The sequence below is a fragment of the Bufo gargarizans genome, chromosome 2 (assembly GCF_014858855.1).
Source record: "Bufo gargarizans isolate SCDJY-AF-19 chromosome 2, ASM1485885v1, whole genome shotgun sequence".
In the NCBI taxonomy this organism is placed as follows: domain Eukaryota; kingdom Metazoa; phylum Chordata; class Amphibia; order Anura; family Bufonidae; genus Bufo; species Bufo gargarizans.
This window is the reverse complement of record NC_058081.1, coordinates 642,484,201-642,510,524: the sequence shown is the minus strand read 5'-3', so window position 1 is coordinate 642,510,524 and position 26,324 is coordinate 642,484,201. Positions and strand designations below refer to the sequence as shown.

General features: G+C 46.5%; 1 protein-coding gene across 1 annotated transcript in view; it reads left to right on the top strand.

Annotated features, from left to right (window-relative positions):
- Positions 1-26,324, top strand: part of TMEM51 (transmembrane protein 51) — an 88,279-nt gene that overhangs the window by 46,391 nt on the left and 15,564 nt on the right. The window lies entirely within an intron of this gene.

Genomic DNA, 26,324 nt, shown 5'->3' with positions numbered 1-26,324 from the left:
AATCATACGGGGGGTGATCAATGACAGGGGGGTGATCAATGACAGGGGGGTGATCAATGACAGGGGGGTGATCAGGGAGTTTATATGGGGTGATCAGGGGTTCATAAAGGGTTAATAAGTGACGGGGGGGGTGTAGTGTAGTGTTTGGTGCGACTTTACTGACCTACCTGTGTCCTCTGGTGGTCGATCCTAACAAAAGGGACCACCAGAGGACCAGGTAGGAGGTATATTAGACGCTGTTATCAAAACAGCATCTAATATACCTGTTAGGAGTTAAAAAATTCGGATCTCCAGCCTGCCAGCGAGCGATCGCCGCTGGCATGCTGGAGATCCACTCGCTTACCTTCCGTTCCTGTTAGCGCGCGCGCCTGTGTGCGCGCGTTCACAGGAAATCTCGGCTCTCGCGGGAGGACGCGTATATGCGTCCACCCAGAAGAGCAGGGCCGCCGGCAGGACGCAATCCTGCGTACGGCGGTCCTGTAGTGGTTAAAATCACAAACAAAGCTCCACCGACATGGTTCACCACGAATGTGGCGTCTTCAGGGGTTAGGAGCTTGTAAACACAAGCGCCGGGTTAAAAAGATCTTTATAGGGGTAAAGCGTTCTCCTCTCCCCGTCTCTCTCATTCACAGCTCTGTGTCCAGATCGACATTACCTATCATCTAATAGGAAGCAAGACATAGTCTCTAAACCTATAGGGTGTACCTTTTTTCATCTGACCTCGCGATAGGGTGGGCCAATACAATGCTCAAGTCAGCACCTGAGTGTGAAACTTAAAGGGGTATTCCCATCTTGCTAAATCAGCCTGAGCTGCAGTTACAGCAGAATTCACTTCCTGGTTTCCTGCTGCTAAGGCTGGGCGGGCTTAGGCAGCTAGAGTGAAGACCGGCCACACCCCCTTATGACATCACACTGAGAACTCAGTCCTTGCGTGCTAATTCATGTGAAGAGTATGACTCATCAGTCTGGCAGCCTGCAGTGTCTGTGAGGCCCCTCCCCCTGCTAGGGAATCATCAGAGAGCTGTGATTAGTGAGCTCAGTGTACAGTAAGGCTCCATTCACACGTCCACAATGTGTTTTGCGGATACACGGAGCCACGGATCCGCAAAACACGGAAAGCGGCAATGTGCATTCCGCATTTTGCGAACCGCACATTGCCGGCACTAATAGAATATGCCTGTTCTTGTCCGCAATTGCGGACAAGAATAGGACATGTTCTATTTTTTTGCGGAAACGGAAGCACGGATGGGGAATTGCGGATCCGCAAATGTGGATGCGGACAGCACATTCCAGCCCCATTGAAAATGAATGGGTCTGCACCCGTTCCGCAAAATTGCGGAACTGATGCGGATCCATTTTGCGGACGTGTGAATGGACCCTTACACGTGGCTGTTCTGCACAGTTTTACACACACAATCTGTCTGATCTTTTACAAACCTATTCTGTGCATCAAAAACTATAATTCCATATTATACATTAGCTCAAAAGCTTGTCCAACCCCCACCCACCAGCACTGATGCAGATTTGTTTCCATTACAGCTGTACTCTAGTTGTATATAAACCTTACACTATTTTTATAGATGCATATACAGCTCACCTACATGTGTCTTCTCCAATCCCCTAACATCACTTTGGCTGATTGGCTTCCTATACAGCCCTGCTACATCTTTATTCTACTCCCCCACTAGCACGGTGTCTGAAAATCCTCATATACAGCTCTGCTACATCTGTTTTTCTCTTCAACAAGCATTGTCAGAACAGCCGCATATTCAGCTCTGCTACATCAGTTTCTCTCTTCCACCAGCATTGATGCTGACCGCCACATATACAGCTCTGCTACATCTGTCTATTCCCTTCCCTACTAGAACTATGGCTGAAAAGCAGCATATTCAGCTCTGCTACATTAATCAGCCCCCAAGGTGCCTCTATCAGCCGCCCATTGTTGGTGGAATTGGTGGTGCACGTAGAAATAATACTTGCCCACCGCTTATGTCCTCCGACGCTGTCCGCACTGTCTCTTCCCTGCACGAACTGTTCGGGCGGCCGCGCATGTGCAGAACTATATTAGCCGCGGATCAAAAGAATATAGATCCGCGCATGCGCAGCCGGCCGTGCGCGTTCAGTGTCAGTGAGGAGGCCGGCCAGAGCATCACAAGATAACGATGCGCAAGCGCGGCCCATGGATACGAGCAGTGGCCGTATCTATGGGCAGCCAAAATAAACAATGAATATTGATTATTATAATTGAAAAAGAACAGTGCGATATTTTTTATCACATATATTTAGAAAATATTTCATTGGGGGATAAATAATTTAGTTAAATATGATTAACAAGATGGGAATCCCCCGTGTTGTTGTTTTTTTTTTTTTTTTTGTTTTTTTTTGCGTTCCCTATACGGAGCTATTCATTTCAATGGATCCGCAAACAAAAAACGGAAGGCACTCCAAATGCCTTCCGTTTCCATTTTTCCATTGTGTTCAAAGATAGAACATGTCCTATTATTGTCCACATAACAGACAAGGATAGTACTGTTCTACCAGGGGCCAGCTGTTCCGTTGGAATGCACACAGACGTCCTCCGTATTTTTTGCATACCACAAAATATTATAAAAGCCATATGATCATGTGCAAAAGGTCTTAGAAGAAATGAAGCACTCTCCTCCTTCTCGCCACATTGGACTTCTCCGCTCTCTACCCTTTTCCCCCTACTGCGCATGTTTTTAAACGTAGTTTTATTTTGCTCCAAGCAGCCATCTCTTATCCCATATACGTCCATTCCATTAGATTAGATGAGAGGGGGAATAAGGGGCTTATATTATGATGTCTATTATGGAATAAATTCTTCTTTTTATTTTTATTTTTTAAGAATAATTCTATTTTTATTATTGATCTAAATATTCTGGCATATGCATCTATTAATAAGGGAAACTTAAATATTAAATAGAAAAAATATACATATAGGATTCAAAGCAATTAGGCAGAAGATGTACAATAGTTGATATAGCACAATTTTGCCCTAACTACCTTTATATACTACAGTTATTGGACTTTAGGGTACTTTCACACTAGCGTTATTTTCCAGTATTGAAATCCAGTAAAGGGTCTCAATACCGGAAAACGCATCAATTTTGTCCCAGTGCATTCTGAATGGAAAGCAATCCATTCAGTGTGCATGAGGATGTCTTCCATTTCGTCCCTTGTACGGCATTTGACCGGACAAAATCCCGGAACACTACTGCACTTGCCGGATCCGACATAAATTTCCATTGAAATGTATTAATGCTGGATCCGGTACCAAGTGTTCCAGAAACTGAACTGCCTGCCGGATTCTTCCAACACTCGTGTGAAAGTACCCTTATCCGATCCTATGAATTTTGCAGACTGCAAAACTCATACGATCGTGTGCATGTAGCCTAACTATATTATTGTTGATCAATTATTTTTTAATCGCTCCCATAATTTTTTACCTTCATGTTATATACTGTCCAGATATTTTCTAGATTCTTCCCTTTATTTTATCTTAATCATTACCTCAATTATATACTGATCCATCAGCAGATGCATTTATTGTATTTTCATTCATCATTAAATGTCCATAGTATTTTTTATATATTTTATACTAATCATGTTCGTCACCCTATCCAATTTTTTCATGTTTAATAAATTGCCTCCTTGTTTAAATAATTTTTAAATGATCAGGTAACAATATTTAGAAAATAGAAAATACTGGGCACTCTCACTAGCTGTGAAACCACATCGTTTAATGAGATAATGTTTAAAATAACAGTATATTAAAATGGATACAATATCTAACGAACTATAGTAGCAGTATATTAAAATGGATACAATATCTAACTATAGTAGCAGTATATTAAAACAGTGTTTCCCAACCAGTGTGCCTCCAGCTGTTGCAAAACTACAACTCCCAGCATGCCTGGACAGTCTTTGGTTGTGCAGGCATGCTGGGAGTTGTAGTTTTGCAACAGCTGGAGGCACACTGGTTGGGAAACACTGTATTAAAATATGGATACAATATCTAACTATAACACTCTGTATGCCGATATATTATATAAAATGCATACAACACTTAAAATGACACATAAATCATACAGTGGAAAATCCGGAATTTTGACTTTAAAAGCAGTATAATACCGCCAGATGGTTGAGTTGTAGGTGTCCTAAAATGTTCACAAAGTCTGTGGAAAAGTGCAGCAGTGCAATCTCTTTGAGATATGCGATCCTAATGTTAAAACCTCTTGCTATCAGAGGATATCAGTTGGTGATTTAGTTACAGTGATGGGTATGCGGCGTCCCGCTGTACTCACTGTTTGATTCAAGTTAAGTTGCTTTTCTTTAGTTGCTTTATCTTGCTGGTGTTCCGGTACACTGGATGTCTGTGTCTGGTCCTCACTCGTGCTTTTCTTGTTCCTCACGATCCCTTGTGACTGCCGCTCCGTAGATGTAAGAGCCGGTACTGGTGCAAAAAGATCCCCTGACGGACGTCAGTTTTACTTGCGGTGATACCTCCAGTGCCCACGTATATCCCAGGACGCGCATCTACAGAGGACTTGGACATAGAAGCACGAGATACCAAACACACGTGCAAACAAAGTCCAAGCACGGAGTGCCGGCTCTTACATCTACGGAGCGGCAGTCACAAGGGATCGTGAGGAACAAGAAAAGCACGAGTGAGGACCAGACACAGACATCCAGTGTACCGGAACACCAGCAAGATAAAGCAACTAAAGAAAAGCAACTTAACTTGAATCAAACAGTGAGTACAGCGGGACGCCGCATACCCATCACTGTAACTAAATCACCAACTGATATCCTCTGATAGCAAGAGGTTTTAACATTAGGATCGCATATCTCAAAGAGATTGCACTGCTGCACTTTTCCACAGACTTTGTGAACATTTTAGGACACCTACAACCCAACCATCTGGCGGTATTATACTGCTTTTAAAGTCAAAACTCCGGATTTTCCACTGTATGATTTATGTGTCATTTTAGGTGTTGTATGCATTTTATATAATATATCGGCATACAGTGTTATAGTTAGATATTGTATCCATATTTTAATATACTGTTACTATAGTTAGATATTGTATCCATTTTAATATACTGTTATTTTAAACATCATCTCATTAAACGATGTGGTTTCACAGCTAGTGAGAGTGCCCAGTATTTTCTATTTTCTATTTATTATATCTTGAGAGGAAAGGTGATTCCTCTTGTACTGTGAGCACCTCCACCAGAGATTTTGTCAGCCCTGTGCGCCACATATTACCTATATACAGACGTGGACAAAATTGTTGGTACCCTTTGGTCAATGAAAGAAAAAGTCACAATGGTCACAGAAATAACTTTAATCTGACAAAAGTAATAATAAATTAAAATTCTATAAATGTTAACCAATGAAAGTCAGACATTGTTTTTCAACCATGCTTCAACAGAATTATGTAAAAAAATAAACTCATGAAACAGGCATGGACAAAAATGATGGTACCCCTAACTTAATATTTTGTTGCGCAACCTTTTGAGGCAATCACTGCAATCAAACGCTTCCTGTAACTGTCAATGAGACATCTGCACCTCTCAGCAGGTATTTTGGCCCACTCCTCATGAGCAAACTGCTCCAGTTGTGTCCGGTTTGAAGGGTGCCTTTTCCAGACTGCATGTTTCAGCTCCTTCCAAAGATGCTCAATAGGATTGAGGTCAGGGCTCATAGAAGGCCACTTTAGAATAGTCCAATTTTTTCCTCTTAGCCATTCTTGGGTGTTTTTAGCGGTGTGTTTTGGGTCATTGTCCTGTTGCAAGACCCATGACCTGCGACTGAGACCAAGCTTTCTGACACTGGCTAGTACATTTCTCTCTAGAATTCCTTGATAGTCTTGAGATTTCATTGTACCCTGCACAGATTCAAGACACCCTGTGCCAGACGCAGCAAAGCAGCCCCAGAACATAACAGAGCCTCCTCCATGTTTCACAGTAGGGACAGTGTTCTTTTCTTGATATGCTTCATTTTTTCGTCTGTGAACATACAGCTGATGTGCCTTGGCAAAAACTTCGATTTTTGTCTCATCTGTCCACAGGACATTCTCCCAGAAGCTTTGTGGCTTGTCAACATGTAGTTTGGCATATTCCAGTCTTGCTTTTTTATGATTCGTTTTCAACAATGGTGTCCTCCTTGGTCGTCTCCCATGTAGTCCACTTTGGCTCAAACAACGACGGATGGTGCGATCTGACACTGATGTTCCTTGAGCATGAAGTTCACCTTGAATCTCTTTAGAAGTCTTTCTAGGCTCTTTTGTTACCATTCGGATTATCCGTCTCTTAGATTTGTCATCAATTTTCCTCCTGCGGCCACGTCCAGGGAGGTTGGCTACAGTCCCATGGATCTTAAACTTATGAATAATATGTGCAACTGTACTCACAGGAACATCTAGTTGCTTGGAGATGGTCTTATAGCCTTTACCTTTAACATGCTTGTCTATAATTTTCTTTCTGATCTCTTGAGACAGCTCTTTCCTTTGCTTCCTCTGGTCCATGTCGAGTGTGGTACACACCATATCACCAAACAACACAGTGATTACCTGGAGCCATATATATAGGCCCAATGGCTGATTACAAGGTTGTAGACACCTGTGATGCTAATTAGTGGACACACCTTGAATTAACATGTCCCTTTGGTCACATTATGTTCTGTGTTTTCTAGGGGTACCATCATTTTTGTCCATGCCTGTTTCATGAGTTTATTTTTTTACATAATTCTGTTGAAGCATGGTTGAAAAACAATGTCTGACTTTCATTGGTTAACATTTATAGAATTTTAATTTATTATTACTTTTGTCAGATTAAAGTTATTTCTGTGACCATTGTGACTTTTTCTTTCATTGACCAAAGGGTACCAACAATTTTGTCCACGTCTGTAGGTAACAATATTTGGCTTTTTTTTTTTTTATTGTTAAATTTTTAAAAAGTTATAGTTTTTCAATCATATATATCTTCCTAATCATTTTATATGGAGACTGAGAAAGAAAAGCCCTCATTGAGGCCTGTGGGGCTCATTGTATTAAGCATATATATCCACATCGCCTCATCTTGCAATTTTTTTGGTCCAGATTCTCCCCCCCCTTGGTCCCATTTTTCCTTTTTCAATCCCCCAGAATTTTAGGCTCTTTGGATTATTACCATGAAAATATTTACATGTCGCGCAATTGACATGTCCTTATTTGTTTTAATGGCACTCAAATGACCAGATATACATCAGCTTAATTCCTGTGTGGTTTTACCCACGTGCACATTGCAGCATAGATTACCCCTTGGGTCTTACAGGTTATGAGATTTTATCTCTTATTTCTAGCCATCTCTAGGGTTTGTAAAGAACTGTGCTCTCAAAAATAAATTTACAAAAGGAGCAATCTCCACATGGTGCTGATCCCCTAGGGCCCTCTTTATATTTTTGGGTAGATAATTTCTGATCTTGATAGTGACTATGAACAAGATAATCTTTTATATTAGATCCTCTCCGATAGGTTATACTCTGTTATGAGCTGAGGACGGGTTTTAAATCCCTATCTGTAAAATATGCCATTGTCTTTTCACCGAGCACAGGAGGAAAGAGGACAACAACTAGGCCTGGAAACTAGGGTAAAGGTGAAGGTCACCTCCTAGAACAACCCTAATAAAAGTGCTGACTATCGGTATGAACTGACCTCGATGGTAGGAAAGTTCATGCACATGAACCTAAAGCCCTAACGCACCCTGTAGGGCCCTAGTATAGTGATGGGACTTGAGACAACCTGGGACTTGAGACAACCTATTCCTCCACCAGAAGGATGAACAGGAGTCTCCCTCAGGCCTAGATACAAAAGACAGGGAAATACAACAAACAAAATACAAATAGGGAAGACGACACTTAACTTCACGTGGAGCAAAGGCAGAGCCAGGAGCTCAACCAAGATCCAACAACCAGCTTGCCCAGAGTCCAGAAACTGAAGCTATAAACCGCACCCCCAGAATGGGTAAGCAGTAATAAATGGGGGAAGTTAAATGACCAAACCAACAACGCCTGCAAGAGGTGTGGTCATTACCAAAACAACACAGACTCAAATGATCCACAAGGAACCATTCAGATATAAAAGAGGGTAAATTCTTGGTAGTTACAACAGAAAAAGATGTATTAAGATAATTGTCAATGCAATAATCACCCCAATCCAGAATCTACCTAGCTTGCCAATCGATAGTTGGATTGTGCTTGCTAAGCCATGGCAAACCCAGAACTACCGGCACAGGGAGATCTTCCAACACAAAACACAAGATAAATTCTTGAGGAAAGTTACCCATTTGTAATCTGATAATATGCACCACTTGAGATAAACACTTCTGAGCAAGAGGTGCAGAATCAATAGCGAATACGGGAATGTTTTTTTTTTAATATACTTGGTGACAACCCGTGCATACAGACAAACTGAGCATCAATCGGGTTCACCCCTGCCCCACTGTCGATAAACACCTCAATCTCCCACAGTCTTGGACTTTAGATCCACCTTGGCAGTCAGGAGAAATCGGGTACTACCAGTAAAAGACAAATGCACATTTTCTGATTTCTCATCTCACTCCACCAAGAGTCGAATGAGAATTAAATGTCTTTTTTTTTTTCTCTCTTTTTGCCGTTGCATGTCTGGACATGCATTGGTAAAATGTCTCCTTTTTCCGCAGAAAAAACACTCCCTTCCTATTACCAGTGGATCCAGGGATAGCTCCCCTTAACTCCATGGGTTCGTCTCCCGACCCAAACCCAGTAGTAGCTTCACCCAAAGTGTCAGAGGAAGACGATACGTTATGTAATAAAACGTCCTGAGAGAGTGGGCCCTTTGATCACTCTCACTCACTCACACTACAGAAAGCCGGATCCTTCCACTTAGTATCCGTAGCCCACCTCCTAAACTCGGAGCAATAGATATCCACAGAAATCTCTCTCTGACGCAGGCTGCGTAACTTGGTCTCGGCCAGGGAGGTCCGATCCGGGTCATCATAGATGAGACCTAAAGCTCTGAAAAATTCATCCACTGATCGGAGGGACTGTGATCCGGTCGGCAGAGTAAAAGCCCAAGACTGTGTGTCCTCTTTAAGCAACAAAATAATCACACCCACCCTCTGAGTCTCATCCCGATGAGTGTGGATGTAGCTTAAAATACAACTTGCACGCTTCCCTGAAAAAAATTAAATTATCACTCCCACCCACCTCCAGAGACAGCCCCTGCAGCTGTCCGGCCAGTGCAGCAATAGCATCCATGGCTTAACTTATGCAGACAAACAAAATGACGGTTATTCGGCGGTTTATAATGTCAAGGATGCGGTGTGAGTGGGAAACTCCACACTGAGCACAGGAGGAAAGTTCGCAGGAGCTAGGCCTAGAAACTAGGGTAAAGAAGGTCCTGAATACCTATCAGTATGAACTGACCTCGATGGTAGGAAAGTTCATACACAGGAACCTAGAGTCCTAACACACCCTGTAGTGCCCTGGTATAGTGACAGGACTTGAGACAACCTATTCCTCCACCAGAAGGATGAACAGGAGTTTCCCTCAAGCCTAGATACAAAAGACAGGGAAATACAACAAACAAAATACAAATAGGGAAGACGACACTTAACTTCACGTGGAGCAAAAAACACAGACCCAAATGATCCACAAGGAACCATTCAGATTAACCCACGTGTTGCCAGTCTCTCTGATTACCTAGCACCTGTCACGGGAGCGTTTGTGACAAGTATTGATTTTTTATTATTTTTTTGTGTATCATCATATGTTCCTATACATCTAATCATTTCTGATTTTTACATTTTTTTTTTTCTCTATCTTTGTATCTAAAAGATCTTCTAGGTGTTTTTTTTTGTTTTTTTTTTTATCCTCTCATTATGAAAGTCTTTTTTTTAAGAGAGCGTATGGGATAGCCAGGTTCTTGGAATTGCCAAAATAGCTCTTCACTTTCAGAGATAAAGGAATTTTTCAGCCGAACAATTCCTCCACGTTCTGAGATATTGTCCCATTGGTATCCCTCTTTTTAATGGAGGGGGATGCCAAATTGTCCAGTGTAGGTAACTATTTGTTGCCATTGATTTCCTATAGATGTCTGTACTCAGACCACCATCTTCCAATATTTAAAAAAAAAAATCAAATCAAGGAAACAGATCTCTTCCTCCTGTATATATCTCATACCAATATTGTTGTCATTTAATTTGTCAACAAATTCTTAATTTTTTTTTTTTTTTTTACTGCCCTCCCATACAACGAGAATGTCATCTATATACCTATCGCAATACGTAATGTGGCAGGTATATAGAGACATCTCATCCGTGAATACTAAGTGATTCTCCCACCAACCTAAAAAAAGATTTGCGTATGTCTGTGCACATGCTGTCCCGATTCCGGTCCCTTTTAATTTTGTTTATAGAACCACTCCTGAAAAGTGAAAAAGATTTTAAAACCAGTCCTCAGCTCATATCAGAGTATAACCTATCGGTGAGAATCTAATCTAAAAGACTATATTGTTCATAGTCACTATCAGGAACAGAAATGATCTACCCAAAAATATAAAGAGGGCCCTAGGGGATCTGCACCATGTGGAGATTGCTCCTTTTTGTAAATTTATTCTGAGAGCACAGTTCTTTACAAACCCTAGTGATGGCTAGAAATACAAAATAAAATATCTCATAACCTGTAAGACCCCAGGGGTAATCTATGCTGCAATGTGCCCAAAATTGTACGTGGGTAAAACCACACAGGAATTAAGGCAACGTATATCTGGTCATCTGAATGCCATTGCAACAAACAAGGACACGTCAATTGCGCGATATGTAAAATATTTTCATGGTAATAATCCAAAGAGCCTAAAATTCTGGGGGATTGAAAAAGGAAAAATGGGACCATGGGGGGAAATCTGGACAAAAAATAATTGCAAAATGAGGCGAGGTGGATATATAGGCTCAAAACAATGAGCCCTACAGGCCTCAATGATTAGGGAATATATATATATATATATATATATATATATATATATATATATATATATATATATATATATATATATATATAAAAAATAAATACACCGCAGCACGTCCATAAGGTGAAAATGTGGGATCCTTTATTCACCCAAGCAGCGACGTTTCGGTCCGCTTGCTGGGACCATTTTCAAGCTTGAAAATGGTCCCAGCAAGCGGACCGAAACGTCGCTGCTTGGGTGAATAAAGGATCCCACATTTTCACCTTATGGACGTGCTGCGGTGTATTTATTTTTCTGGCTATTGGACACTGTGGTATAGTGTCGATACCGCTGGCACCCTACATCTGCCATAAGGAGTCTTTCTTATATATATATATATATATATATATATATATATATATATATATATATATATATATATATATATATATATATATATATATATATATATATATATATATATATATATATATTTATTATGCTCTCTGCTGACAGTTGATTCATTTTTCGACCTTCCCCTTTTTTTCTTTAACCAGAAATTTTTGTTGTGGCCGACCCCTCTGTCTCCTTCTGGGTCTATTAGTCCTCTCCTGGCTGCTCTCATTTACTGCTTTTTTTTTTACTCAATACTTTATTGAATTTTCTGATATTGTTCTTTAATAAAGCATTATTTGAACAATTACTTTGTTTTACAGTCTGCTATTGCAGACTTTTTATGATCTCCTGTTCAATAAACTTTGTGTTTACAAGCTCCTAACCCCTGAAGACGCCAAATTCATAGTGAAACATGTCGGGGGAGCTTTGTTATTTTAAATACAAAAAATTTTAGTGTTGGTGACAAGCTAGGGGGTCAGCATGCAGGCATTCCCCAGCACTTATAAGGAGAAATGGATCGGAATAAGGGGAGGGAAATATTACAAAGAAGTCAGCCCTAAATGAGAGTATATGTGAATGGTAATTAATACTGAGAGAGGTAGTGATAACAAACTATTTATTATATTGGCAACAAGAATGTTGCTAATAATAGGCGACAGCTCTCAGCGCATGGCAGCCATTTGATACTATTGTAACGGAGGTGTGTGTGACACAACCATCGGTATTATATACCCATAACCAACTATCAGTACCGTAAATATACAGTAAAGATCTGGAAATAAGTGAGAAAAAACATCACACTAATAGTTTTTGGTTGTTTAACATCACCACAGGCTTTGAAAATGTATAACATGGAGAAAAATACAAGATACGCAATATGAGATACTAATCCACTCTGTGTTTATTTTAAAGGGATTCTGTCACCTCCCCTCAGCCAAAAAACGATTTAAAAGCAGCCATGCAGCACAGCTTACCTGGATTAGGCTGTGCTCTTTTATCTTGAAATCCGTCCAGCAGTTACTTCAAAAAACGACTTTGATCAATAAGGAAATGCGTCCTGAAGGTGCCCAGAGGGGCGTTTTTTTCTTCTTAGTGAGCCCAGTACCGCCCCTCTTTCAGTGCCCAGCCTGCCTTCCTTGTACTTTCTAACCGCCGCCCCCAGCCTGCCACAGCCTCCCCTCCCTCTCCTCCCCCTCCCTCACGCCGAACGAAGTCTCGCACAGGCGCAATACCCACTGAGGGCTGCGCCTGTGCGATCATCGGACGTCCCTGCTGACTGAGGGAAGAGCGAGCATCGGACGTCACTGGGCTCGGCGCATGCCCAGTGACGAGGATGAAGCTGCCGCCCTCAGTCTCCTGATGATCGCACAGGCGCAGCCCTCAGTGGGTACTGCGCCTGTGCGAGACTTCGTTCGGCGTGAGGGAGGGGGAGGAGAGGGAGGGGAGGCTGTGGCAGGCTGGAGGCGGCGGTTAGAAAGTACAAGGAAGGCGGGCTGGGCACTGAAAGAGGGGCGGTACTGGGCTCACTAGGAAGAAAAAAACGCCCCTCTGGGCACCTTCAGGACGCATTTCCTCATTGATCAAAGTCGTTTTTTGAAGTAACTGCTGGACGGATTTCAAGATAAAAGAGCACAGCCTAATCCAGGTAAGCTGTGCTGCATGGCTGCTTTTAAATCGTTTTTTGGCTGAGGGGAGGTGACAGAATCCCTTTAAATGAATATAATAAAGGTTCTTTTAAAAAAATAAAAATAAAAAGTGAATAGTTTAGGCCTAAAACAGAAATTATTTAACTATTGGCTATTGATTGTGTTCATTTTCAAATAATATTCTGGGCCAATAAGGGTAAATTTTTCCTGAAACGATGTAGAAATCACAGTGTACTCGGCGGCAGAAACCGCCACAGATTTTTCCGTTTGAATGCCGCAGACCTACCAGCAGTTAAGCCCCCATTGAACCGAGCTAAAACCATGAATGGACACCCACCACTGCTTTACAGTGTCATCTGTCCAGACACAGTGCCAAGAAAGGTCATCTACCTTTCTTGTTGTGGATTTAAACCGCTGGCGCCTTGACCTCCTATTGAAAACAGTGGGAGGGATATTCTGCATGGCCGTTAGCAGCTTTTTGGTGTGGAATCCACAGAAGATGCTGTGTGAACGGCCCTTAGTGAAAAATAACTACATAGAAGATCCTTGGGCCAGAGTGCAATACCAGGCTTGACCCCAGAAGAGTGCTGCTGTTTCTGAGCTGTTGCAATTTTCTTAAAATATGGGCAATTTTTGGAACCAAGGAATTGGAGAAATCACTGCCACTTCATGAGTTCATTTCATCCCTGGTATTTTCTGCATGTTCTGATTCTGCAGATAAAAGCACGTCCTTTGTAATCTTACCTTATGTCTGGCATTATCCAAGTAGTGGCTGCATGTGGAGACTTGTGAGGAAACCAGTAATACCACATTGCAAAAGAACATACACCTTTCTAAAGACACATAGGAATGTCAGGTCAGATGTGCAACTGTTGCGATACCCTTGGCCTCTATACAATTGCATTACAAATCAAGTTGGCTTGTTGTTGGCTTTCGAGTGAAATTTATGGAAAGTTTATGGAAGTTCACGCTACAGTGATATTATATTATGATGATAGGGCACTTAAGTAGAAGCATACAATGATTATTTCCTCATCTCAAGCAATTTATTGAAACAAAAGCCAACACCAGTGGTGGCTATACCCCCACAAAAAATGTCAAGGTCTCAAAAATGGCCTTGAGCATCAATTATAGCTTGACAACGAGGTCTCATGCTGTTGACAAGTTGACTTATTGTCTGCTGAGACATGGCATCCCACTCTTCAATGGCGGTCCTCAGGTCATTGAGGTTCTAGGGTACAGAGGTACTCAGCTGATCCCATAGGTTTTCAATGAGATTTGGGTCCGGAGAAAGTGCAGGCCACTCCACTTGATGTACGCCAGTTTCCAGCAGCCGTTCCCTAATGATGCGACCTCGATGAGCTGGCACATTGTCATCCATGAAGACGAAATTAGGCCTGTGTTGTTCATGCAGAGGCACAATGACTGGATTATTGATGTTATTCAAGTAGTATGGCTTGTCACTGTACCATTCACAAAGTGTAGGGCAGTTCTGTATTGACTAGACACGCCTGTCCACACTATAACACCACCACCACCAAAGGCTTGTCTGGTGACAACATTGGCTGATGCATAGCGCTCTACTTGATGTCAAACATCGTTGACGGCCATCATTTCTGCTCAGCGTGAATCGATTTTCATCAGTGAACAGCAGTGAGGCCCACTGGTCCCTCGTCCAGCGTAGATGCTTCCTGGCCCATGCAAGACTATGACGCCTGTGCCTGGTGGTGTGGCCAGGTACCCTTTGAGGTCATCTAGCACACAGACCATGCTGATGTAAACTGTTTTGAATGCCTCTCACTTCCTTTAAATGTGGAGTTGTGTGGCATTCATCATCCGGTTCTGCAGGGCATTGTTCACAATGAAGTGGTTCAGTGTGGGATGTGGCCAAAGAATGCCCACTTCTATGGCTTTCTGTGACTCTTACAGTCTGTCTGTGTGTTTGGTCTCGGTCTGTCGGTCTAAGCTCAGGGGCCACTTCCGTCTGAGAACATCCTGCTTGAAGCTTCACAATGGCGAGGTACTGTTGATCAATGGTCGGTGTTGTCTTGGACAAATGCCATCAGTTTGTATACGTTTTGACGGATCCGGCAATGGAACTGCCTGCCGGAATCCTCTGCCGCAAGTGTGAAAGTACCCTTACTAAGTCGAGTTGCATTGTTATGACCACCAGCTAATATCCAGAGTAGCCACCGTGTGCAGCATGGACATGTGCTATAGACCTGGCTGAGAGTGACTCAATAAGTTCTGGTAGGTTGTTACAGGTATGTAGAGCCATACTGACTGCAGGGCATCCCACAACTGGTGGGGGAGGATCCATAGAGTTAACATGACAATCAAGCTGTTCCCACAGATGCTGAATTGTATTTCATGTGTGGGGAACTAGGGGGCCAGGGTAGTACTTGATAATAGTAGTACCATGCAGATAGTGCCCTTCAATAATGGCAGTGCCCTAAAAAAACTGCGCCCAGCAAATAGCGCCCCGGACACTAAGGCCCCTTTCACACTGGTGAGGAGAATGCAGCGTGGGTGCAATGCATGAGGTGAATCCGGACCCATTCATTTATATGGGGCTGTGCACATGAGCAGTGATTTTCACGCATCATTTGTGAAAATCGTTGCAGGTTCTATATTCTGCATTTTTCACGCAACGCAGGCCCCATAGAAATGAATGGGTCTGCGTGAGCTTCGGCAAGCAAGTGCGGATGCAGTGCGATTTTTCACGCATGGTTGCTAGGAGATGATGGATGAAAGCAACTCCGGACCCCATTAAAGTGTATTCCCTGTAATTTATTTCCCTTATAACATGGTTATAAGGGAAAATAGCACTCTTAATACAGAATGCTTAGTAAAATGTAGATTGAGGGGTTAAAAAAAATAAAAATGAACTTACCTGTTCCAATTGATCGCGCAGCCGGCATACTCTTCTTGCTTCTTCTTTCAGGACCTGCAAAAGGACCTTTTGGTGACGTAATCGCGCTCACCACGTGGTGAGTACGGTGATGTCAGCGCAGGTCCTGCTTAATGAAGATATTACGCGCGATTACGTCACCAAAGGTCCTTTTGCAGGTCCTGAAAGAAGAAGCAAGAAAAGGATGCCGGCTGCACGATCAATTGGAACAGGCAAGTTTAATTTTTTTTAACACCTCAATCTATATTTTAGTAATCATTCTGTATTTAGAATGCTATTCTTTTCCGTTATAACTATGTTATAAGGGAAAATATTAAAATCTACAGAGTGACGAACTTCAGTGAAGAAGTTCGGGTCTGGGTACCACAGTCAGTTTTTTATCACGCGCGTGCAAAACGCATTGCACCCACGCGATAAAAACTGAACATCTGAACGCAATCTCATTCAAAACTGACTGCAATTGCGTACCTACTTGCACTATTTTCACTGATCGCAGATGCAACGCATCCTGACACGCTCATCTGCAACGGACGCGGACATGGATGACATACCAGTTGTGCATCAGTGTTTGTTTTTTTTTGTTTTTAAACTGACCCATTGACTTGAATGGGACCTCCGCTAAACTGTGAAAAATGACGGAACGGACGCGGATGCACACAATGGTCGTGTGCATGAGGCCTTGTAATGTGCAAATGCAAAAAATACCCCCTTTTAATGCCCCCAGTTGAGCTAAAGTCCCCATAGTGCCCCCATAATGTGCCAGTATAAAATACCTCTATATAGTGCCCCCTATAATGTACCAGTATAAAATGCCCCATATATAGTGCCTCAGTAGATGCCCTCAGTGTCCCCCATAATTTGCAAGTATAAAATACCCCTTCTTTGTGGCCTCAGTAGAAGCCCCCAGTGTTCCTCTCCCCCATTCCCCCATATAAAATGCCCCTTCTTTGTGGCCTCAGTAGATGCCCCTAATAATGTGCCAGTAAGAAGTGCCACCAATGTGCTAGTAAGTGCACCGATAGATGCCCCCACAGTGCCACCCAATAATGTGCCAGTAAGATGTGCCCCCATAAATGCCCCCCAATTATGTGCCAGTAACAAGTACCCCCATAGATGCATCCCAATCATGTGCCAGTAAGTAGCACCATATAAATAAAAAACACTTGCACTTACCTCAATCAGACTGGCAGCAATGTGATGCAGGCCTCTTCCGGCCTGTGTCCCGCACTGTACGGCTCAGGCAGCGCGATGAAGTCATTGCGCTGCCTGTAATGGCCTCTGGCTGCAGGCCTAGTGCCTGCAGCCAATCAGAAGAACTGTGAAGGGAGACGCCTCTCCCTCCCCTGCCCCGCTGCAGCACATCTATCTGTATCGCTGTCCTGAGGATGGCGATACAGATGACTATGGAGATAAGAGCTTCCATTGTGGAAGCGCTCATGGGATTATAGATCATATTTAAACCTTATCTGATCAACTTAAACCTACTAACCTTAATTAAAATAAAATAAAAACCGCATATGGACACATGATAATGAATTATGAATAAAATCAGGCCACGCCCAACTTTATTTTAAAAAAAATAGCTTAAACATTAACCATATAATTTAAATTAACTTAACCACTGAATTAGACCAGCCATAAACTCCTCCTAAATACCACCTGCATCATCTCGTCCGCTCACCACTTGTTGTGAGCGACCTTACACCTCCTTCTAATAAAGTGACCGTGACAAACAAATTAAAGGGCGGGCGGGGCAGCAGCAGATCCTAATATGCGGCTTGGCTGACAGCCTAATGCTGGCAGCCACCGTAAATATGTATCTTTCTCCAAACACCACCCCACACCCTACCCTCCAATGCTTTAACTGTTGCTGGGCCCCTTAAACTTTATCGCCCCAGCAACAATCTTACTATAGGATATCCCCTTAGCCAATCCCCAGTTATCTGCCTCAACCCAGCAACCAGGCTATTTTTTTAGTCAACTTGACCACAACTTTTTGGCGGGAGAATTCGACTACCTCGGGGATAATCATAATCCCATGAGGATCCCTCCATATGTAATTTCGGGATCCTAACATGGGATTATAGATTATATTTAAACCTTATCTGATTAAATTAAACTGGCTAACCTTAATCAAAATTAAATTAAAAACCACACATGGACACATGATAATTATGAATAAAATTAGGCCACGGACAACTTTTTTAAAGAATAGCTCAAACATTAACCATATATCTTAAATTAACTTAACCACTGAATTCGACCAGCCATAAGCTCGGCCTAAATACCTGCATCATCTCGTCTGCTCACCACTTGCTGTGAGTGACCTTACCCACCGGACCATGCCACCTACACAGGAGGCATGGGCCTCACCAACAGCTAACTCGATCATAGCTTGCAAGTCCAAATTAAAGATATCCAAACCAATATCCGAAAGATGTATTTTATCTGAAAAATAAAGGCCGGGCACACCTCCTTCCAAGTCCATGTGTGTAAAAGAATATCCCCACACTAGCAGCATAAAACTAGCCATAATTCTATTTATCTAAATCCTAATTTTATCTAAATACTTAAAATTTGCATAAGATAACCATAAAAAATGAGGAACCATTTCAGAGAAAACCAGAGGGGAGTCAGGAAACAACCACGGTTCTAACCGCTTTATACCAAAGGCTAAATCAATAGTGCCTACCTTGCCCACATCATTGCCGCCCGCATGAAAAATAATAACATCCGGATACAATGAACACATTTCTAAAAGTACATCCATCACTCCGTCCCATCGAAGTCCCCTAACCCCGTTCCAATAAATACGAACTTCATCTTTTGAGCATGAAAGGTTATCACCGTATGATCTTGCTAGTGTTCTTCTGTGGGCCCAGTGCACAAAGGAATGGCCGGTGATCCATACAGTGATTCCTCTGAAAACTATCGAAAAAATTCATAGCATTAGACAACCTGAAGAGAGGGGCGAATAGAAAGCTTAATGCGATTAGAAGACCATCTTTCAATTCTTTTAATCAGCGATTCACTCAGACCAGACAGTGCAGCCGTAGTTGCCCCCCCCCCCCCCCGATCCTGAATGAGTGTGACGTAAAATAAAATTCCTGCAAGCCCTATTCTTGCAAGCATTTGAACAAAACTGGTCTGAACTGATATTGTGTTACTGGGGAAGAATCTGCATGAATGCCTACAATGCCAATAACGGGATAGCATACTTACCGGGCAGATGTCACCTGACTGGATTCTGCCCACACGGACCCACGAACCCCTACCTGAACGATCCGTCTTAGAGTTTTGGAGTAAAAACTAAACATGGTTACGATGCACGTGTACATTTTCCAAGGCCAGACCAGCACCAGAGCCACTGTTCTTCGGAAGGAGCTCGCTGATCCAGAAAGCACCAAAAAACATGCTTGTAAAAACCACTAAAAAAGCAAAGCCTCATAAGCATCAAAGCAAACTGCAGACGTCACATGACATAGAGATAACAAACAGGGAGAAATAGGGCACCTACTATCAGGATAATAATTTCCTGCCTTATAACCATTCAAGATTTGCTTAAAAAAGAAATAATCCAAAAATGCAGGAACACCCAAAACCCTAAGAAAATTTTTTAAACCCCAGACAGAACCCTCACAACCGTCGAATGCGCAAATTGCTCCCAAAAAAGCGACATACAGAAGGATAAAGCCTAAAAATTAATCTCCTACAAAAGGGGACCAACCCCTAAACTTCGCAAAACTGCACCACTTACCCCGTGAACGAACATAATCCAACCAAGTAGCCGGAGCCACCGAAGACTGCAAGTATGACATCTTTAAGACCAAATCAGATTCCACAGATATAGAGGGCACAATTCCCTCTCCCTCTTCCCGCTTGCCAACGTGTGAAAAGTCTGAAACTGAAAACGAGAGAGCGGGTCATCAATAGAATTATCCACACCCGGAATATGCCTAGCTTTAACCCAAATATCTAATTTCAAACAAAGAAGAACTAAATGAAGTAACAATTTAGCAACTAACAGACACTTGGACGACAAACAATTAATCGCAAACCAAAAACCCTTTATTATCAGTATGCAACAAAAATCCTTTTATTCGAGAAAAACCTACCCCATAAAACCAAAGACACCACAACAGGGAACAATTCCAGTAAAACAATATTCTTTGTTACTCCATGTGCAACCCAAGATAGATGCCATTTTGACGCACACCAATGACCCTTCCAATTTGCTCCAAAGCCACAGGAACCAGCCGTATCCGTAAACTACTCCAAAGCAGGAGCCAAGACAAATTCTTCCTGCCAATAAGAACAACCATTATATTGCTGAAAAAATTCTAACCAGATGGACAAATTCTCCTTAACTTCCCTGCACAGACGCACATGAAAAACTGGATTATGCAGACCCAAAACTCTAGCCACCAACTGCCGACAGAAAACACGACCCATTGGCATAACCCTAGAAGCAAATGCTAAAAGATCCAACAAGGACTGGATCTCCTTCACTGCTGCTTTTCTTTTACTTAACAACATTCCTATAGCAGAGCATATCTTGGCTACCTTCTGAACCGGGAGACTAAACTCGCCCTTCACAGAGTCGATAACAATTCCCAAATACTCTAAACAATTAACCGGAAAAACAGTCTTATCTACCGCTAAAGGGACACCAAACTCTGAACAGATGAGAAAAAAAGGAATTCAAAAGATCTGAACAAACCAAAGAGTCAGCCGGACCCATAAATAAAAAATCATCCAAATAATGCGTTACAGATCCCCGCATGTTCCTTACTGCGATCACCCATTCTAGAAAAGAAGAAAAAACTTCTAAATAAAAACAAGATAACAAACATCCCATTGGTAAACCCTTATCAAAATAAAAAGAACCCTGAAAATGAAAACCAAGTGAACTAAAAGCAGAAGGGTGTATCGGCAATGAGCGAACAGCCGACTGAATGTACGCCTTCGCCATTAAAGCCCCCTTCCCATAGCTACGCACCAGATCTACTGCCGAATCCAATGTAGCATATTTAACGGAGCACAATACCCTAACAATCTCCTCATTCAACGATTCCCATAGGGAAAAGATAAATGATGAATTAGGCAATAAGCATTAGGCTCCTTTTTTGGTACGACACCTAGCGTAGAGATTCAGAAGTTAACAAAAGGAGGGCATGGGAAAGGACCAGTGATCCGATCCAATGCCAACGCCTTCTCCAACCTGGACTGCACCACCAGTGGCAGTTCTGCTGCCGAGGATTAGTTATTTACCCATTTATAAACTTCACCAGAAAAGGATGGAAGGCAAAAGCAGACCGAAAAACCATCAACAAGCAGATCCGCCATCCTGCGTCTTCGATACTGTTCTAGCCAAGGACGCATGATATCCAGTTTTACCGGCGTCCATGTTTTTTGCAATAAATTCCCTGGTAGAAGGTTGAGGTGAGGAAATTTGCTTTCTTAAAACACACCATAGGGTGGCTCCCCCCACAAAATGCACATTCGTGGAGATATTTACAGGAGGAAGGCCAACGACACTGCTGCTTATTAAACGCAAAGCAGGTGCCTTTCCATAACATAGACTGCTGGCCTGCTGGAGGAGGCTGCTGCTTAGGAGCAGAACAGGATGAACGCTGCGGTACCAATAAGTTAAGCCAAAAACCCACATACTTTGTGCCCCATCACATACTAGGGTAAACCGCTAGCCTCTGCCTAACACCCTCATCATGGGTAAACCAACCAATTCCTCCAAAATTCCTCCTATCCTCTACCAATTTAACTACAAACTCCTTAAATGTAGGCAACAGATAGATATAGATATATCTATATCTATCTATATCTATTTATTTATTTATTTATTTATTTATTTATTTTATCGACAAATTCATTTCTCCATTTCTTTCATAGACATTGACAAATGAAAACCCAGAGGGGGATATGTCGCAGGGAAGCGCCTCTTTATAGCACGCCCAGTGGTGTATCTTGGTTTTGTGCTGCCCTAGGCAAGACTAAACTCGGGCACCCCCTAATATAAATTTGACCCATGCCTTCCTGTCAAGGCCAAACCCCTTCCTCTGTAAACCCCACCCCTCACTATGTGCATCCACAAACCCCCCCTAGACAGTGGCATCCACAGGTCCCCCTCCCCTAGACGGTGGCATCCACAGGTCCCCCTCCCCTAGACGGTGGCATCCACAGGTCCCCCTCCCCTAGACGGTGGCATCCACAGGTCCCCCTCCCCTAGACGGTGGCATCCACAGGTCCCCCTCCCCTAGACGGTGGCATCCACAGGTCCCCCTCCCCTAGACGGTGGCATCCACAGGTCCCCCTCCCCTAGACGGTGGCATCCACAGGTCCCCCTCCCCTAGACGGTGGCATCCACAGGTCCCCCTCCCCTAGACGGTGGCATCCACAGGTCCCCCTCCCCTAGACGGTGGCATCCACAGGTCCCCCTCCCCTAGACGGTGGCATCCACAGGTCCCCCTCCCCTAGACGGTGGCATCCACAGGTCCCCCTCCCCTAGACGGTGGCATCCACAGGTCCCCCTCCCCTAGACGGTGGCATCCACAGGTCCCCCTCCCCTAGACGGTGGCATCCACAGGTCCCCCTCCCCTAGACGGTGGCATCCACAGGTCCCCCTCCCCTAGACGGTGGCATCCACAGGTCCCCCTCCCCTAGACGGTGGCATCCACAGGTCCCCCTCCCCTAGACGGTGGCATCCACAGGTCCCCCTCCCCTAGACGGTGGCATCCACAGGTCCCCCTCCCCTAGACGGTGGCATCCACAGGTCCCCCTCCCCTAGACGGTGGCATCCACAGGTCCCCCTCCCCTAGACGGTGGCATCCACAGGTCCCCCTCCCCTAGACGGTGGCATCCACAGGTCCCCCTCCCCTAGACGGTGGCATCCACAGGTCCCCCTCCCCTAGACGGTGGCATCCACAGGTCCCCTCCCCTAGACGGTGGCATCCACAGGTCCCCCTCCCCTAGACGGTGGCATCCACAGGTCCCCCCTCCCCTAGACGGTGGCATCCACAGGTCCCCCTCCCCTAGACGGTGGCATCCACAGGTCCCCTCCCCTAGACGGTGGCATCCACAGGTCCCCCTCCCCTAGAGCGGTGGCATCCACAGGTCCCCCTCCCCTAGACGGTGGCATCCACAGGTCCCCCTCCCCTAGGACGGTGGCATCCACAGGTCCCCCTCCCCTAGACGGTGGCATCCACAGGTCCCCCTCCCCTAGACGGTGGCATCCACAGGTCCCCCTCCCCTAGACGGTGGCATCCACAGGTCCCCCTCCCCTAGACGGTGGCATCCACAGGTCCCCCTCCCCTAGACGGTGGCATCCACAGGTCCCCCTCCCCTAGACGGTGGCATCCACAGGTCCCCCTCCCCTAGACGGTGGCATCCACAGGTCCCCCTCCCCTAGACGGTGGCATCCACAGGTCCCCCTCCCCTAGACGGTGGCATCCACAGGTCCCCCTCCCCTAGACGGTGGCATCCACAGGTCCCCCTCCCCTAGACGGTGGCATCCACAGGTCCCCCTCCCCTAGACGGTGGCATCCACAGGTCCCCCTCCCCTAGACGGTGGCATCCACAGGTCCCCCTCCCCTAGACGGTGGCATCCACAGGTCCCCCTCCCCTAGACGGTGGCATCCACAGGTCCCCCTCCCCTAGACGGTGGCATCCACAGGTCCCCCTCCCTAGACGTGGCATCCACAGGTCCCCCTCCCCTAGACGGTGGCATCCACAGGTCCCCCTCCCCTAGACGGTGGCATCCACAGGTCCCCCTCCCCTAGACGGTGGCATCCACAGGTCCCCCTCCCCTAGACGGTGGCATCCACAGGTCCCCCTCCCCTAGACGGTGGCATCCACAGGTCCCCCTCCCCTAGACGGTGGCATCCACAGGTCCCCCTCCCCTAGACGGTGGCATCCACAGGTCCCCCTTCCCCTAGACGGTGGCATCCACAGGTCCCCCTCCCCTAGACGGTGGCATCCACAGGTCCCCCTCCCCTAGACGGTGGCATCCACAGGTCCCCCTCCCCTAGACGGTGGCATCCACAGGTCCCCCTCCCCTAGACGGTGGCATCCACAGGTCCCCCTCCCCTAGACGGTGGCATCCACAGGTCCCCCTCCCCTAGACGGTGGCATCCACAGGTCCCCCTCCCCTAGACGGTGGCATCCACAGGTCCCCCTCCCCTAGACGGTGGCATCCACAGGTCCCCCTCCCCTAGACGGTGGCATCCACAGGTCCCCCTCCCCTAGACGGTGGCATCCACAGGTCCCCCTCCCCTAGACGGTGGCATCCACAGGTCCCCCTCCCCTAGACGGTGGCATCCACAGGTCCCCCTCCCCTAGACGGTGGCATCCACAGGTCCCCCTCCCCTAGACGGTGGCATCCACAGGTCCCCCTCCCCTAGACGGTGGCATCCACAGGTCCCCCTCCCCTAGACGGTGGCATCCACAGGTCCCCCTCCCCTAGACGGTGGCATCCACAGGTCCCCCTCCCCTAGACGGTGGCATCCACAGGTCCCCCTCCCCTAGACGGTGGCATCCACAGGTCCCCCTCCCCTAGACGGTGGCATCCACAGGTCCCCCTCCCCTAGACGGTGGCATCCACAGGTCCCCCTCCCCTAGACGGTGGCATCCACAGGTCCCCCTCCCCTAGACGGTGGCATCCACAGGTCCCCCTCCCCTAGACGGTGGCATCCACAGGTCCCCCTCCCCTAGACGGTGGCATCCACAGGTCCCCCTCCCCTAGACGGTGGCATCCACAGGTCCCCCTCCCCTAGACGGTGGCATCCACAGGTCCCCCTCCCCTAGACGGTGGCATCCACAGGTCCCCCTCCCCTAGACGGTGGCATCCACAGGTCCCCTCCCCTAGACGGTGGCATCCACAGGTCCCCCTCCCCTAGACGGTGGCATCCACAGGTCCCCCTCCCCTAGACGGTGGCATCCCACAGGTCCCCCCTCCCCTAGACGGTGGCATCCACAGGTCCCCCTCCCCTAGACGGTGGCATCCACAGGTCCCCCTCCCCTAGACGGTGGCATCCACAGGTCCCCCTCCCCTAGACGGTGGCATCCACAGGTCCCCCTCCCCTAGACGGTGGCATCCACAGGTCCCCCTCCCCTAGACGGTGGCATCCACAGGTCCCCCTCCCCTAGACGGTGGCATCCACAGGTCCCCCTCCCTAGACTGTGGCATCCACAGGTCCCCCTCCCCTAGACGGTGGCATCCACAGGTCCCCCTCCCCTAGACGGTGGCATCCACAGGTCCCCCTCCCCTAGACGGTGGCATCCACAGGTCCCCCTCCCCTAGACGGTGGCATCCACAGGTCCCCCTCCCCTAGACGGTGGCATCCACAGGTCCCCCTCCCCTAGACGGTGGCATCCACAGGTCCCCCTCCCCTAGACGGTGGCATCCACAGTCCCCCTCCCCTAGACGGTGGCATCCACAGGTCCCCTCCCCTAGCGGGGCATCCACAGGTCCCCCTCCCCTAGACGGTGGCATCCACAGGTCCCCCTCCCCTAGACGGTGGCATCCACAGGTCCCCCTCCCCTAGACGGTGGCATCCACAGGTCCCCCTCCCCTAGACGGTGGCATCCACAGGTCCCCCTCCCCTAGACGGTGGCATCCACAGGTCCCCCTCCCCTAGACGGTGGCATCCACAGGTCCCCCTCCCCTAGACGGTGGCATCCACAGGTCCCCTCCCCTAGACGGTGGCATCCACAGGTCCCCTCCCCTAGACGGTGGCATCCACAGGTCCCCCTCCCTAGACGGTGGCATCCACAGGTCCCCCTCCCCTAGACGGTGGCATCCACAGGTCCCCTCCCCTAGACGTGGCATCCACAGGTCCCCCTCCCCTAGACGGTGGCATCCACAGGTCCCCCTCCCCTAGACGGTGGCATCCACAGGTCCCCCTCCCCTAGACGGTGGCATCCACAGGTCCCCCTCCCCTAGACGGTGGCATCCACAGGTCCCCCTCCCCCTAGACGGTGGCATCCACAGGTCCCCCTCCCCTAGACGGTGGCATCCACAGGTCCCCCTCCCCTAGACGGTGGCATCCACAGGTCCCCCTCCCCTAGACGGTGGCATCCACAGGTCCCCCTCCCCTAGACGGTGGCATCCACAGGTCCCCCTCCCCTAGACGGTGGCATCCACAGGTCCCCCTCCCCTAGACGGTGGCATCCACAGGTCCCCCTCCCCTAGACGGTGGCATCCACAGGTCCCCCTCCCCTAGACGGTGGCATCCACAGGTCCCCCTCCCCTAGACGGTGGCATCCACAGGTCCCCCTCCCCTAGACGGTGGCATCCACAGGTCCCCCTCCCCTAGACGGTGGCATCCACAGGTCCCCCTCCCCTAGACGGTGGCATCCACAGGTCCCCCTC